The sequence below is a fragment of the Peromyscus californicus genome, unplaced genomic scaffold (assembly GCF_007827085.1).
Source record: "Peromyscus californicus insignis strain IS unplaced genomic scaffold, ASM782708v3 Scaffold_4__1_contigs__length_199733344, whole genome shotgun sequence".
Lineage (NCBI taxonomy): Eukaryota > Metazoa > Chordata > Mammalia > Rodentia > Cricetidae > Peromyscus > Peromyscus californicus.
The window spans coordinates 3,671,993-3,689,680 of NW_026294562.1; the positions used below are offsets into that span (position 1 = coordinate 3,671,993).

Genomic DNA, 17,688 nt, shown 5'->3' on the forward strand with positions numbered 1-17,688 from the left:
ACAAGCTTGCCATTCCAAACTGAACTCATTGATAACACTCAGAATACAGATAACTACCATCAATGAATAATATGTATGAGAACTGTGAGTAGTTTACTCTATTCCACTAAGCACTCTGATGTCCCCTGTACAGGGCCCTGCACTTATTTAAAGATGAGGTATGAGACATGAAGAGGACTACTGAGTTTCCTATGCTTCACAAGTATTAACTTAAAACTTTGTCCCCTCTGAAATTTTTATTCCAGTTAAATGTAAAACCAGGCAATCTTATCATTTTTCATGCTTAATTTGACCCTAATTTTGTTATTTGTTTCCTTAAGAACTACAGTAGATGATAGCCTATATATAAAAGTCAATTTATACTAAACCTAATACCACAGTGTATTTCATTTGTTGTTCTGCAAAGTACTAGTATTTATGGCATAAGAGTTGCACAATTGGAATTACTAGAAATGAAGATGTTGGATTTCTCCTAGAAGATTTAAAATTCCTTCTCACTTCCATTCCTTGACTCAAGTAAAGAGAATCACTTTTATGATAATTATGGGCAACATAAAGTATGAAGCCTTTGTAACCACTTTCTTTGGAGGAAGAATACAGAATTAGAGGCTTAATACCCAACAGTCCTCATAGAATTCTTGTCAGGCAGTAGATAAAGGGATGGTGTTACATTAGCCTTTGATGACTCATCCTGGAGTCACAAGTAATAACAGAATTTACAGTTCCTAAATTCCCAGAGAAGCATCATGGGGCAGGGCTCTGCATACTGCTTCCGTCCATTCCATTTTGCATGAAGAGAAGTAAACTTTGATTGCATTAATTCACTGAAATACATTGGTCTATCTCTTTAAAATAGCTTTTCCTGATGGTTAAACCAAAGTTTTTAATGGGTGGCATCAAATGCCTGTCTCCTTTAATCTATTTTCATTACTATTTTTGCAGAAGAGGAAAATCAGTTTTGGCTACTTTCTTTGAGATTTCTTTCTCCATAAAATGGCTTCCGTAAGCGTCTGGGATGGACACCGAGGAGACCAGATATGTGGGCTTTCAAGAAAAGAGCAAAGAAAGGAGGAGAGGGACAGGGACCAGAGTGGGGAAAGGGGAGACAGAGGGAGGGGTAAGTGGAGGGAAAGGAAGAAGAGGAGGGTGGACAACGTAGGGGAAGAGAAGAGAGAAAATTATGTGGACTGATAACAGTACCAGAGTTTTCAGGGGTTCAACAAATCTATATAATGAATGTAGTAACAAAAATAATAATAAAAGAAGCACGCAAACTAGAGATGAGGTGAAAAACTTGGACACTTAGAAAGAGATACTGCAATAATTTGATCATAGCCTTTATAAAGCGATCATTTATTACAGAATTCCTAATACAAAAACATGGAGCATCCAGCAATATCATGTAGATCAGTGGTTCTCAATATTCCTTTAATATAGTTCCTCGTGTTGTGGTGACCTCCAACCATTAAATTATTTTCATTGCTAGTTAATTATCTTCTAGTTCATTGTGCTACTTCTATGAATCATAATGTAAATATCTTACATGCAGGATATCTGATATGCAAACCCTGTGGGGGTCCTGACCCATTGGTTGAGAACCACTGACCTAGAGCAGAGCACAGGTCACAGTATGTCATGAGCCTGTACTGCAACCAGCAGCCAGAGTCAAAACAAACAAACAAACAAACAAAAAACAAACAAAAAAAAACCTCTGATGCAACAAAAGAGAAATAATCTTCCCAACATTTTATAGATTACAGCTTAACTGAACATAAGCAATAAATATTAAATATTTAAAATTAGTTTGCATATGTTATTCTTGTATTTTACTGTAAAACCTTGGAAACTAGTACAGTGTTAAGATACAAGACTTTATTGTATTTTTAAACTAACTTCTCTTAATAACTGATATCCCAAAACACACCTTCCGATGACTTGTCAATTTCCTAATACACGAAGATTCTATTCTCACCACTGAAATGTTAACAAAATAAACCAATTCAAAAACAGTAATGTCCAGAAAATTACAAAGAATTTGGGTTTGTCAATTTGTCCATCTGCTAAGAGTTGAAGAGTAAATAAAGCCATGTTAATTATAGGGAGAAACATTACGTGGATTGTAAAAATTGCACAGCACACTAGCTTGTAAGGCAGGGTGACTGCAGGCAGAGAAAGCCTGATCCGAAATGTGAATGCTCCAAAACCCCAGCGTGTAAAGTGCTGACCTGCTCCAACAAGTGGTAGATTTTACAGCTGACCTCACACAGTGTAGAGAAAACAGGGTTGCTAAAAACATTGCATACAATTACCTCCAGCCCATGTATATAAGGTATATACAAAACACACAATTGTTTTGTTTAGATGTGGATTCCATAACCAAGCTATCTCATTACATACGAAAACATTTCAAATGGGGGGGGGGGGGGTGTCCTCAAGCATTTTCAATAGGAGTAATTACCTTGGACACTTAGGATACTCTACCAGTAAGATAATTTCAAATACAAGTAATAGAAAACCTAACTGAAATTGGTATAAAAACATGGGTCTTGAACACACTCCCCAATATGAACTTAAGTATATAGCCGTAAGACTGGTCCCATTAAGTCCCCCCTCACTGAGGCAGAGAGGAGCTCATGGGGCAGTGTCTTTCACCAAGGTTCTAAAGGCAGTGCACAGCTGCTTGGGGAAAGGGGTTCAGGAAACCCGGCACCTACCCAAGCTCATGCACGTGGTCAATGGCACTGTGGGGAGTCTTCCTCACTGGTCTCCATGCTCCTGGAAGCCAGCCCAGATAAACTCATTGATGTGGCAGTGCGAAACTGGGGGCAATCATGACTGGGTCTGTCACTGCCACCCTATCGGGGTTGAGGGGACACTTAATGTCAAAGCCCTAAATAAGGGACTTAAGTTTAACTATTTCCATAAAGCAGGGCCCCCAACATGGTAAGATCAGTGTCTGTCCCAGTCTGGTTTTTGTTGCTTTTCTTCCCCAAAGGTGACCTGGGGAAGAAAGGGTTAAATGGCTTACAGGTCACAGGCCAACACCCGAGGAGCCAAGGCAGGAACCTTGAGGAGGGATCTAAAGCAGAGACCATGGAGGAGCACAACCTGCAGCCTGCTTAGCTCCCTTTCATACACAACCCAGGCCTACCTGCCTAGAGATGAAGCACTCTAGGTGAGCTGGGCCCTCCTGCATCAGTTAGCATTAAGACAATGCTTCAAAGAGGTGGCCACTAGCCAATCTGAAGAAGGCAAATCCTCAAGTGAGATTCCCTCTTCCCAGCTATGTCTAGATTTGCATAAAGTTCACAGAAACTAGTTAATATAGTGCTATCATAAGAAAAGAACAGAGAAGTCACACACCCTCCTTGCCTCACATAACACGGAAGAAAAGCCAAGAAGGTAAGACCAAGAAACCATTTGCCCTCTCACTCAAGGTCCTCATCAGAAACCCGAGTGCTGGCACCATCATCTGTTGAGCTTTCAAATCTGTGAGTCGATACATCTCCACCCTTCAAGACACCTAGACTGTTGTGATTCAAGGTAGATGGAGTCCAAATGTTCTGATCTAGGATATACATAGACGGAGAGATGATAGCAATGTCTGGAATATACATTTTGCTGTAAATCAACTTGTTTCTCAGACTTTTTTTTTTAGCTTTTAAGAACAAATTCCAATGCCACAGCACCTTTTCCCACACTTTGGTAGGTGTACCCACTCCTAATCAAGCATCAAAGATGTACTAAATAGCTTTAGTCTACCATGAAGCTGATGAGGGACCAATCTCATTCAAATCAAATGGCTGTTATACAGCCACATTGACAGAGTTAAATGAAGACTGGGCAAGAATGCATAAAATACAGTAAACGTGTCACTTTTTTAAAATTCATGAAGAAATACAGCTAGAGATTACACACCTACAGAGCACTTTGGAAAAGTAAGTACTCTGAAGCCTCGATTGCCTGGGGACAAGGAAGGCTAACACTGAAGGGCGGGATTCCTTGATGTACCATGATTGCAATTAATATGGGTGCTATCTAATAATTTAAATTTGTGACACAGATCAATGTACATGGTGTTTCTTCTATACTGGGTCGGTTTAGAATTACATCATTTGAAACCAGGCAATTGGATAAAAGCTTTTGTTAAAGAATTCCTTCGTTATTTTTAAACAAATGCATGCTCTTCTGTAAACCAATGTTCTGTAACATAAGGAGAGAAATAAAAAGCATACAGCTATCAAACTATCAGACAATATGCTCACGTAACCACCACCCATTCTCACCTGTTCAAATCATTCTGATTTAATATCAAAGCTTAGTTTCCCATTTCTCAACTTTATACAAATGGAATCCTATAATGTTTATTTTTTTTTTTTTGCTTATTTCAGTTTCTTTCATACAACATTCTGCTGTCCATATTGCTCCTTTAACATTACTTTGTTCTTTTTCATGTTTCTACATTATTACATAGCATGGTCTTATTTTTCCAGTCTACTCTTTTTGAGCCTTTGGGATATTTCCAGTTGAGGCTATGTAAGAGACACTTCCTCAAATATGTGTCTTTTGTTTGAGGTGATTTAGACAGCATGCTTGACTATAGCATCAGAATGCAATGATTGAGTGTTTCCACTGTGCTGCAACACCTTTCCAGTGCCTGGAGGATTTCTGGCTTCATGTCCTCCACAGCACAGCGCATCATTTGCCTTTTCTACTCACTCTCAATACTGTGGTTTTAATTCAAAGTCCTTCAACATATTTCTATTATCTATTGGATATAACCTTTCAGGAAGCACACATTCAGTCTCATGCTATTTATTATAGGGGGGTCTGTTTTCAGACTTAAACTGAGTCATGAGTCATGTATCACATCCAAAGACCTTCCCTTTACATGAGAGACAACTATGACACGTCATGATGTGACTTGAAGTTTCATGATAAGAGTCTTCTGATAAACACTGGCATAACTTTTGTAGCACTTCCGTGTGCCATTTAAGAAAAGTTTCCCACTTTAAGATTATAAAGGATTCCTGAAGGGCAGAGTCTTTATTGATTTTACTGCCTCTTAAAACTTATTTGTATGTTTAGATGAGACAGTGGTCAGTTGTCATTTTTTCTCATCCATAGGAAACAGACCTGGCACCTGATGATAAAGCAGTCAACACTGACAGTCCTGTATGGTGATATTTTATTTGTATTAAAATGTTATTTGTATGTTAATAAATAAAGTTGCCCAGGGGTCAGAGCTATTAGCAAGCCATAGGAAAGCAGAGCAGTGGTGGCGTACTCTTGTAATCCCAGCACTTAGTAGGCAGAACTAGGTAAGTCTCTGTGTGTTCAGGGATACAGCCATTATTGGATACACATGCCTTTAATCTCAATACCAATCATAGAAAACCTGGAGGTCTGTACAGACAGGCCGTGACGAGGCGGTCATGTGGTTGGGTTTACAACCAATGAGAAGGCAAAACAGAAACACTATATAAAGACTTTAACACAGGAAGTAGCTCTGGTTCGGAGAGGTAGGACCACCGCAAGAGGAAGGGTAAGGTTTTAGCTCTTAGCTCTGACCTCTTGGCTTTCTTCTTTGCATTGGTTCTGTGTTTCTTATTTAATAAGACAGTTGGTTACATCTACAGTTCTGCACATGGCAATAAAACTTAACAATGGTCACTTCAATCAGAGCCACGCTGTAAGTTCCTGTTAGTTCCCTCGAAGTCATCTTTCTTCTGATAAACTGACTTCACAGGATTTGTGTATGCCCTGTAGATAATATTAATATTCTTTGTTTCAGCTACTCATGGGCTGTGTGGACAGTGCCCCTGAATGTTTCGTGGAGGGCAAGGGGACTGTCCCTAGTCAGTCTCACCCAGAGCTGAGTTCCCAAACGCTCTGCTCTTCTAACTATAATCAGACTTGCCTAAGAGTTCATCCTAGTTCTGAGACAACTGGGCAGGATGGCTCTTCTCTGTGTTATCTCCCAGCTCTTTATGGCTCCCTAGGCTCTACTTTTCTATATCTGACCAGCATTATTCATGATCATAATCACACCATGGTCTGCTAAGGGAGAACAGAAAGACCGCAATGGGCACCACGTGGTCCTCTGTCACCACACACAGCCTAACTGCACCTCCTTCGACTCTGCTCTTCCAGCCACCTATTCTCAACCACGTGTCACTCACGAGCAGTGTTCTTGCTACGTGATTACCAGAATGAAGGAACTGTGGGGAAGATTAAAAACTGGGAGGAGCCTTCTCAGTGATGAAGAGCATCTGTGGCGGCGTTTGCAGAGGATGGGGGTTCAGTTCTTAGCACCAATATCAGGGGGGTTATAATTGCCTAAAACTCCAGTTCTAGATACTGGATCACACACCCTCTTCTGGTGTCAGATGGTCATCTGAGTGAGACACAGGGACAGACAGACAGTTGGAAAGACAACATACATACATATTCTCATTCTCTCTCTCTCTCTCTCTCTCTCTCTCTCTCTCTCTCTCTCTCTCTCTCTCTCTATCTATCTATCTATCTATCTATCTATCTATCTGATAAAATAAATCTTTTTTGTTTTGGAGGGTTTGCAGATATTTTGATCTTTGTTTGTCAGAAGTCATAAATAGCTTCACAGCGCCTGAGTTGCGTGGTTAATGCAATTATCTGGTTCTGGGTCTGTGTTAGAACTGATGGACTCCATCCACCACTGAGTGTTAGTAATTGACACTGAGATTTGGCGGCTTCGTGTTACAGACCCGGCAGCTTTACACACAGTTTTATCCAAAGCAACTGTCCCCATGGACAGAGAGTTCTAACCCGGAACTCAGGCAGCATGGGTGTCTATAGTGAGGGGAGAAGACGCAACATGCCTCAAATGACCTTCTCATACCAAAGAAATTCCTCCAAAAGTGTCTTAAACACAGAATCACTAGTGAAAGTGATCTTATAGAAGTGTGTGTGTGTGTGTGTGTGTGTGTGTGTGTGTGTGTGTGTGTGTGTGTGCGTGTGTCCCCGCCTGTCCACATGCCCCAGTTCACATGTGGAGGTTAGAAAGAGTTGCATTTTTCCTTCTTTCAAGAGGATCCTGGGAACAGATTTCTGGTCATAAGACCTGGTGGCAAGCGCCTTTACTCACAGAGGCACCTCACTGTCCCCAGCAGTCACAAACCACAGTCAATTAATACTGAGAGCGAGAGAAATAGTCTACCACAGAAAGAGCACACCACTTGGCTATCCAAGAGCAAATGGTTGCCCTGAAAACATACATACAAGTAACATTATATAGTCTGAGCAGGCTATATTTAGCACATGTATATTCATATACAAATATACAAGTAACAATTAATGAAAAAGGAGGCTATGAACTTGAAAGAGAGTAAGAAGCATACATGGGAGGGTAGCGGGGGAAGCAGGGGAATGCTGTAATTACATTATAATCTCAAAAGGTAAAAAATAAATTAAATAAAAAATGGAGAGGATGTCCCCACTGACTCTGTCTGACCTTTAAGTATTTCCCTTCCAGAAATGAGAACTGGGGAATGCTCCCAGGCTGGGTGATGGAAACCAATTGTCATGAGCTGGGTGATAGTAACCACTGCCATGTGCTGGGTGATGGTAACCACTGCCATGTGTTGGGTGATAGTAACCACTGTCATGTGCTGGGTGATGGTAACCACTGCCATGTGTTGGGTGATGGTAACCATGGTCATGGGTTGGGCAATGGTAACAATAGTCATGTACTAGGTGATAGTAACCACTATCATGTGTTGGGCGATGGTAACCATGGTCATGTGCTGGTTGATGGTAACCACTATCACATTATGGATGATAGTAATCATGTTCCTGTTGAGGCGTCACTATGTTTAGGCCGGGGGAGACTACAGGGAAAACTGGTAACCTTCCAATCAACTCAGCCATATTTCAAAGTCTGTTCTTCCTCTCGGCTCTGCCTGCTGACCTCATATAGTATAATTCACAGCCATCAAGGTGGCTTAACAAATTTTTACACTGAACTTTGGTGATGGTGGGTGGGGTTACTCAGAGAGGTTTCCTAAGAGTAGAACTTCATGTATCAGTCTTTTCAACAAGTCAGGCTACAATAATTTGAAAGATACATATGAAATAATCAACTTTAGCTAAATTTCAATCAAAAACAACAACAAAAATGGCTGACAAGGAACATAACCCTAAATATACAAAATAAAAATACAAAACCCTTAGAAAACTTGATTTGGGAAGAGTCTTTTGTTCTAACACTAAAAACATAATTTAAAAAAAACCTTATTTTGAATTTTATAAAAATTAAAACTTTCTAAATCTATGAAAGGTACTATTAAGAGAATAAAAGGCAATGCAAAGACTGAAATCTTTGCAGATAATATATCTGGCAAGGAGTTATACTTCAGATATATAATGCATATTAAAAATTCAACATTAAGAAAATGAAAGCAAATGAACAGAAGATGGACAAAACATTTGAAAACCACTTCCTCAAAGGAGATGAAAGGACGTCCAATAAAAACAGGAGAAATTCCCAGTGGTTGATACAGCATCGTCTATTAGAGAATGGTGAATGAAATCACTTGATGTGATCATATCCATCATATCCACACTGTGTGTGTGTGTGTGTGTGTGTGTGTGTGCCATCACATACCTATCACAAACATGCTCTGTGTGTGCCATCACATACCTATCATATACATGCTCTGTGTGTGTGTGCCATCACATACCTATCATATACATGCTCTGTGTGTGTGTGTGTGTGCGCCATCGCATACCTATCATAAACATGCTCTGTGTGTGTGTGTGCCATCGCATATCTATCATAAACATGCTCTGTGTGTGTGTGCCATCACATACCTATCATATACATGCTCTGTGTGTGTATGTGTGTGTGTGCCATCACATACCTATCATAAACATGCTCTGTGTGTGTGTGCCATCGCATATCTATCATAAACATGCTCTGTGTGTGTGTGCCATCACATACCTATCATATACATGCTCTGTGTGTGTGTGTGCCATCACATACCTATCATAAACATGTTCTGTGTGTGTGTGTGTGTGCCATCACATACCTATCATATACATGCTTTCTGTGTGTGTGTGTGCCATCACATACCTATCATATACATGCTCTGTGTGTGTGTGTGTGCCATCACATACCTATCATAAACATGCTCTGTGTGTGTGTGCCATCGCATAACTGTCATATACATGCTCTGTGTGTGTGTGTGTGTGTGTGCCATTGCATAACTATCATATACATGCTCTATGTGTGTCTGTGTGCCATCACATACCTATCATAAACATGCTCTGTGTGTGCCATCACATACCTATCATAAACATGCTGTGTGTGTGTGTGTGCCATCACATACCGATCATATATATGTTCTGTGTGTGGGTGTGTCTGTGTGTGTCTGTGTCTGTGTGCATCAGGGCCAAGCCCTGGTAAAGATGTAAAACACCTGGAGCTCTCTTGCTTTGCAATTCAATATGAACAGATACTGTCACTCTAAAATGACAGCAAATACGGTGATGATGAATGTACTTGTAACCTTTGACCTGCAATTGTACTTCTAAGAAGCTACCCTAGAGAAATAAAACCTTGTGTCCACAGAAAACAAAGTATTTTGTTCCCTGACACTTTATTCATAATTGCGGAGAGGATAACCTCTGTCTCTGTGGGGACAAACTGTGATATGTCCATAAACAAAATCCTAATCCAACAATGAACATACCAGGCTAGTGATACAAACAACTTGGACAGATCTCAACGGAAACACGCTAGGGAAAGAAGCCACTACAACAGCATGTGGATGGTGCAGGGCCAAGGGCAGTCTGGGTAAGAAGACAGATGTTACAAAGCTGTGGCCCGGTGACAGAGCCCCCGGGTTTGAGAACAACGCTGGAAATTACCAGAGAGCACAGGCCAGGCCCAGAAAATGAACCTGACTGCACATAACTTGACATGAGATGAGTACTCTCAAGTGAACGCACATAAACAGACAACGGGGAAGAAAAGTGACACGCCCTGGACCCACACAGGCACAGGATAAACTGAAGTCGGGCCTGATAACAGGAAACAAAACCAATAACTGGATCAGGAGTGAGGGTGGAGCAGGACATGAGCTGAGGCACACCACAGTGAGCCGTGGAGTGAGGCACACAGTCCTGAGGGCTATGCACACCTGGAGACTCCTGGAAAGAGGCGGACTGGCAGGACAGCAAGCTCACTGAAGGGCAGGCTGGCTCGGGTTCACACGGCTGTTAGGGGTCAGTGTGAAGCTACAGACAGAACTGCTTTTGTCATTAGTGTCTCACTGTGGAAAATGTGTGGAATGCTGGTGTAAATCACTATAAACTGCACTGCCACCAGTTTATTCCCACCATATTAAATACACTGATTTATAAGGGCCAACAGGGCATAAACATCAATTCCCTTCCATAAAGAAACCAGGGAGAAAATTCCAGAGCCAATTTCCAATACAATAAGCATTTGCTCATGGAGTCTACCTAGGGAGGTCCAGAGCCTAGGTCTCATTTGTATTAACATAACTATCATCTGAGTGTGTACTATGTCCATCCTTCACAATGCTCTTGTCCTTGCTCTGATTTCTCTGTTAGTTTAGAATCATGTCAAATACTTCTGGGTCATGCCAAGGATTGTGTTTATTAATGACTTAGGTTTATTTCTGTCCTTTGAAGATGGACACTACTGCTTTTTTTCTTTTTAAAAAGTGCTATAAACAGCATGATCATGTGCCTTTATCCTCAGAGCTAGTGACTACATTAACCCTATGTGGTCACCTCAATGGGCAGCTTTGCTGTGTATGTTTTTCTAATGCTTAAGTGGATTTATGTTTGCTTTTGAATCCTTTAAGAGTCTTCTACTTAAAATTTTAGCCTACATCTCTCTCCACACTGTATCCAGTAACACAGATGTAACTTACATAGAAAAAGAAAATAACTCATGGTGGTGAGGCCACAGAAAAAATACAATTCTGAGAGATTTCTCATCCTTGCTGATAATATAACAAGGCAGGACATCTTCAGAAACCATTTAGAATGGTCTGTGATAAGTAACTCTGATTATAAACTAGAGTTTGGTTCGGTTGTCTCTATATGTTTCCCCATCATGATCTTGATGCCCTTGCTCATAGAATCCCTCTTCTCTCTCTTTGACTGGACGCCCAGAGCTCGGCCTGGTGTTTGGCTGTGGATCTCCACATCTGCTTCCATCAGTTATTGGATGAAGGCCCCTTGATGACAGTTAGGGTATTCACCAATCTGACTACTGGGGTAGGCCAGTTCAGGGACCCTCTCCACCATTGCTAGTAGTCTAATCTGGGGTCATCCTTGTGGATTCTTGGGAACTTCCCTAGCACCAGGTTTTTCCCTATCCTCATGTGCTGTGGGATGTCTGTAGGTCAAGTGTGTTGCTGATTGGTCAATAAATAAATCACTGATTGGCCAGTGGCCAGGCAGGAAGTATAGGCAGGACAAGGAAGAGAATAAAGCTGGGAAGTGGAAGGCTGAGTCAGAGAGACACTGCCAGTCGCCATGATGACAAACAGCATGTGAAGATGCCGGTAAGACACGAGCCACATGGCAAGGTATAGATTAATAGAAATGGATTAATTTAAGCTGTAAGAACAGTTAGCAAGAAGCCTGCCACGGCCATACAGTTTGTAACCAATATAAGTCTCTGTGTTTACTTGGTCGGGTCTGAGCAGCTGTGAGACTGGCGGGTGACAGAGATTTGTCCTGACTGTGGGCAAGGCAGGAAAACTCTAGCTACACTCATGATGTCTCCCTTTATCATTGTATCTCTTTCATTGGTCTCCCACTCCAGCCCTGTTCCAGCTCAACCATTCTGGAGTTTGTAAAATTATAACAAATTTTTATAGAAACATTATTCAAAATAGCTGTAACAGGAAAACTAAAATATTGATCAAATGATCAATGGAGAAATAATATGGTAAGATGAAATATTACTGAGCTGGCATCTTGATAACCCTACAAACAAAAGTTCGTGCTTTACCCTCACAGTCTGAACCCAGAGGGAATGTCATGGACTAAACTCAGAAGCCTGGCCTAGAGAACAACTCAATATGGGGAAAGAAACTGAGTCAGAACTACACAGAGCTCAGAGAGGTGGAAGTCTGGACTGAGCCACCATCAGAAGAGTGGACACCAAAGACACAGGCTCCACACGTGCGCCTCTACCAGGAAAGGACCTCCCAGAGGTGCGGCTGCCTCTGCTGCAACCAGGAATGAGGACCCTCAACATCACTTCAGGCATTCAAGGATGGTTCACCAAATGGAAATCAGTAAACACAATATGTCACATTCATCCTCCCAAGGACATAAATCACATGACTGTCTATAGATGCACAAAGGGCCTCTAATAAAGCCTTCCTTTTTACACAGACCAATCAGTGTAGTAGAATGAGCCTGCCCCACTCCCATTCCCTCTGTTTCCTTTATGGGACTTTCACCTAAAGGTTTTTGCTTGTCATATTCTACACTGGCATCTCCTTCCCAGGGGATTTGTGATCTGAGAAAGTAGGAAATAAGAGGGGGGCTTGGAATAGACTCACTCCTGCTTGGCAGCTTAGGAAGGCAGCATCCATGTTGGTTCACACAGCAAGGGTGTTTTCTGGCAGAAGGCTTCAATTGCTAAAGATTTCACCACTAATAGCTTGAAAAGAGTTTTGATAAAAGCTGTTGGAACTCCAAGAGGTTTATGCATTTGGAAAAGAAGGGTAAAAAAACACCTTCAAAAGAGTTGAATGAGTATTACAGTTATATGGTACTGATGCCTTCAGTGGGATACTGAAAAAGAGAAGGCAAATGCTATTGGCCAAATACAAAAGTCAGATCATGGATGAGCAACAGGCTGATGATCTAATGGCTGTGGTGCTGGTTGCCCAAAGGATGATGGGAAACTCAGTCAAAACACTTCTGCCTCAGGGATGGGAAGACTGAGACAGGGATAGCAAAACTCAGATGCTTGCAATGGTGGTTCTACTGCCCTCAATCCAGGAGTGAGCAGCACTGTGTCATGCTGGAAGACATGCAGACTCTCCTCTCACTGAGGCAGCTGGCCTCACAAGCTGTCAATGTTTGGTCCCATGACCACTTGATTCATAAAGCTGAAGCAATAGCATTGCCCATCTGAGATGATAGAGAGTAAGAGCTGAAGAGGTACAAGAATTACCTCGACTGTTTTACCAAAAGCAACAAAAATATGGAAAGGTTTAGATTTGAGAGGTTATCTCATCAAGGGAGCAATGTAGGAATTAGATGAATAGAAATCCATAAGTTTCACTACAAATTTTCAGAAACATGAGTAACGTAAAGTCTGACTTGGGACGTCAGGTTGACACCACAGTGTGATGAAGAATGAGCTTCAGAGGCTTGGAAAAAGGAGTAACATATATAGGCCAAAACTGAACCATATGAACTGCCCTGAGGGTGGAAGAGAAGGAAACTACATATAAACATGGGGAGTATGCTGGAAGAGGCAGTGCTGGAAGACCAGGACAACCAGCCAGCAGTCACGCGCCATGGGCAGGCCCAGAGGCCACACAGTCCACCACAACCAATGGGTATACGTTGGTCAGTGAGCCATTAGTGTATAAAGAAGTACGCTGGCTTTCTTCTGCGGACCAGAGCTGAAAAGAGGAAGGACAATCATAGGACTAGCATTGTTACCACAAGGATGTGAGGAGCTATCATTTATTTGCTGCCAAATCTAGGAGGCAGAATTATCTAAAATAGATTATCAAGATTATGGAAGTAGTCTACAAAGATTAACTGTGATGATTCAAGAATTGTGTCCTGAGGCTGAGGAGATGGCTGATCTTCTAGAGAACCCAGGTTTGATTCTCTGCTCCCACATGGTGGCTCACAACTGTCTATGATGACTCCAGTTCCAAGGGATCCCATGCTCTCTTCTGGCCTTCATGAGCACCCAGCATGCACGGGATACACATAAATACATGCAGGCAAAACACCTATCCTCATAAAATAAAATAAAGCATTAATTATTTCCTGGAAGGCAAAGTAAGTGGTTAGCAAGAGGAGTGCTCTATAACATCGTTTGTTTTACATGAGAATGAAGAGCACCAAGGAGCTTCTGTGATGTCAGGACCCTCCTCTTGTTCCCAGCTGAGCTCATTCAAACCCCAAATCCTCTGACTAAACAGGCAGGCTGGTCCTTAGAAGGAGCAATGAAACAACTTGAAAAGTATATAAAATGATCCCCGTCACACACAAGTATATATAGTGTCTTGGTTTTGTTTCCTGTTGTTTGGTAAAATATCCTAACAGAAGCAACTAAGGGAGAAAGAGCTAATTTGGCCACAAATCTACATTTTAAGTGTGGGAAAGGTCAGGGTGGCAGGACCATGAATAAGGGAGACAACATCTACAGTCAAGACCTAAAGCAGCAGATGCATGCATATGGGCCAATGTTTTACTCACTCTTTCCATCTTACTCAGTACAGATCTCAGGCCCTGAAACGTTGGCATCCACACTCAGGTGGGTCTCCCTTCAGCAAAGAATAGTAATCGAGATACTCTGTCACAGATATGCCTTGGCATAAACTTAATCTAGACAATTCTTTATTGAGATTCCCTTTTAGGGCATTTCATGTTGTATCAACTTGACAATCAAAATTAATCATCACACACAAGTATATACATACATGTATATATAGGCTATACAAGATGTCCTAGTTAGAGTTACTACTGCTGAGATGAAACGCCATGAACAAAAGCAACTTGGGGAGGAGAGTTGTTTCAGATAATAGTTCATCATCAAAGGCAGTGAGGACAGGAACCTGGGGGCAGTTGAGGCAGAGGCCAAGGAGAGGAGCTACTTTCAGGCTTTCTCAGCCTGCTTTCTTATAGAACCCAGGACCACCAGCCCAGCAATGACACCATGTACAATGGGCTGGGTCCTCCCACATCAACCACTAATTGAGAAAGTGTCCTGCAGCTGGATCTGATGGAGGCATGTTCTCAAGGAAGGTTTCTCCTCTCAGATGACTCTAGCTTAGGTCAAGTTGACATAAAAGTAGCCATCACACAGGAGAAAGAGATACATTTGAGTACTATCAGGTACAAGGTGAGAGTGACAGAGATACCTAATGACCTAAAGTATCATCATGGCTTCTGACTGGAATTCAGTGTTGAGAGGGTGGGAGGAGGTAAAATTCTAGCTAAACTGTGGCTCACAGTAGGCCAAATGTGTCTATGAACCCACATAGAAGTGACTTCCCTAGTCTTTAAGTGTGAGATTAGAACAAGACTATACATCAAGTAGGATAAAACAGTGACAACTTCCAAGTTGTTCAGACATTAGCTACACCCAGTGGACAATGGGAGTTACTGGCACCATTAAAAATGTGCCGGCCATATTTCCATTAATGTGTTTCCTTAAATAACACAGACTTTTCAGGTTGAGAAACATTTGCTATTCCATTTCACATAACAGAGAAAAATATTATAAAAAAAAATCCCTTTTATTTCTATAACCATTTACTAAAATATTTTATCACATTCCCCACCAGCAACAAGAAAAATTCGTAGATCCTATAAATATGAAAAAACTGAGATTCAGAGGAGCTGGGTGACCTTCTTAAGACAGCACAAAGAGCTAAGATCAGAGCCAGGCCATATCTATAAATGATTTCCCTGGTTCTGACCCAATTGTGTTTGCCACCAGAAGTCTGCAGAATAAGGAGGTAAAAACTCATGATCCAGTGTTTGAGAAGTGGCCTAGAATGCTGACTAATCTGAAGCTGGCTCATCCTTTCACAGGCTGACCCAGGTCCTGGTCCAGAACGTTAAGAGGCAGGCTGGCCTGACAAGGGATGTCCATAAGCATTAACTTGTCTCAAATTTAGTGGCAGCCTTCTAAAAAAAAAGTTAATGAACTTCAAAATATTCTGCCTATGCATTTTCCTAACAATGAGAATGTTTTAAATTATCTAATTTACATTTCACTACTAGAAGAAATTTTAATGACAAAGAGCCCATCAAACATATTTGATCACACAAAGATTAGAATATTTTAATTCACTTTGTCTATAATGGCAACCTAATAAAAGGAGTCATCTCTGATATATGGTATGCATTAAACTAGCTTTCTTTTGCTTAATAAAAGAGCTATTGAATTTAAATATATGTACACAAATTCAGATGCTCCAAAACTTAAATATTCAAAGAATTTACATGTACATTCATTCACCTGTGAATTTTCACACATAACTAAACTTTCTAGTATATCTTGATCCATACTATTTTGCATCAAGTGTTTTAATTTTAATGCATTAAATAATGTTCATTCAATTGTAACTTCTAGTGTTTTCCAAAAATACACTGTTTCTGCCCTTAAAATTCATTTTATTCTAAGGAACAAAATCATAAAACATAAATAATTTAAGACGCTTCTCCAAGTTTTACCTTTCAGAAAAATGTTTAAAGTATGAATGTATTTTTGCACCTGTGGTGGTAATGTGCGGATGGTACTAAGTGTTAAAACGTTAAGTATTGCTGTGCAGATAGACAGACATGCTGGTTTTCAAAGCAAAGGGACCGACAAGACAAAGACTTTGCAGGTAAAGGAACAGAGAAGGTGAAAAGTGAAGAAAAGAATAAAAACCCTGACCGGCAGGTGGAGATGAGAGATCAGACATGGTACGTATGGCCCTAGAGATGAATCAAGAGAGACTGTCATAGACAGACTGCAGCTCAGTGACAAAGAACAATCAGTTAGTGGATGACAGAGAGTACCATCTCCAGAGATGCTTCTAGTTATTAAATGTACTCAGGCATGAGCTGGCTCAAGAACTGGAAAAATCGGGCTCACAGATTCAATTCCTCCACAGATGTTTTCCTGGATCACTGCCACTGCCATGAATTTCCATATGGCTCTTGGCTCCACAGCAAACACACTGCTTAGATGCAAGGACATTACAGTATCTTCCCAAAGCCCAGTGTCTCTCCATTTACCACCATGAGAATGAAAACGAGATTCCCTGCAGGTCTGCATGCTTCTGGAAACTAAGAACACTTTCCTCTCTCTAAGAAAGGCACGTCAATCAGCTACTGAAAAAGTAATGTCAATTAAAAAAATCAACCCACAGATGTCCATAATACACAGCATTTACTAAAGTTGTTTAAGTTTGGAATTCCTTTGATCTTAAGAACTCAGGTTAATATGTAACATAACTAATGATCTGGGTACCAGACTCTGTTCAAAGGCATTTACAGTACGTCTAGGTTAGAAACTCCTTGAAGGCTGGCCTCGAACTCACAAAGATCCGCCTGGCTCTGACTCCTGAGTGCTGGGATGAAAGGCGTGCACCACCACCACACGTTTTCTTATTCACCACACATTTAGCACATCAGAAAGCATACATGATAATTGGTCAATAAAGAATTGAATTGATTCAATTCTAGAAGATTTAACTAATCCATGAGGTATGTGTATTATTGATTTCATTAATTAGAGTAGTTTTAATTATTTATGTGAAAGGAAACTGCAAACTGATTGTCTTTCTACTGAATCCACTGGTCGCAAAGCAGTATAAAAGATTTTACACAACTAAATTACAAGTATAATCCATCTGCTCTATAGGACATACATAATATGCATTCAAGAAATGGAATAATAAGATACAT

General features: G+C 40.9%; 1 protein-coding gene across 8 annotated transcripts in view; it reads right to left on the reverse strand.

The window, feature by feature from the left end:
• The window catches only part of Atrnl1 (attractin like 1), a 604,076-nt gene that overhangs the window by 382,286 nt on the left and 204,102 nt on the right, over window positions 1–17,688 (reverse strand). The window lies entirely within an intron of this gene.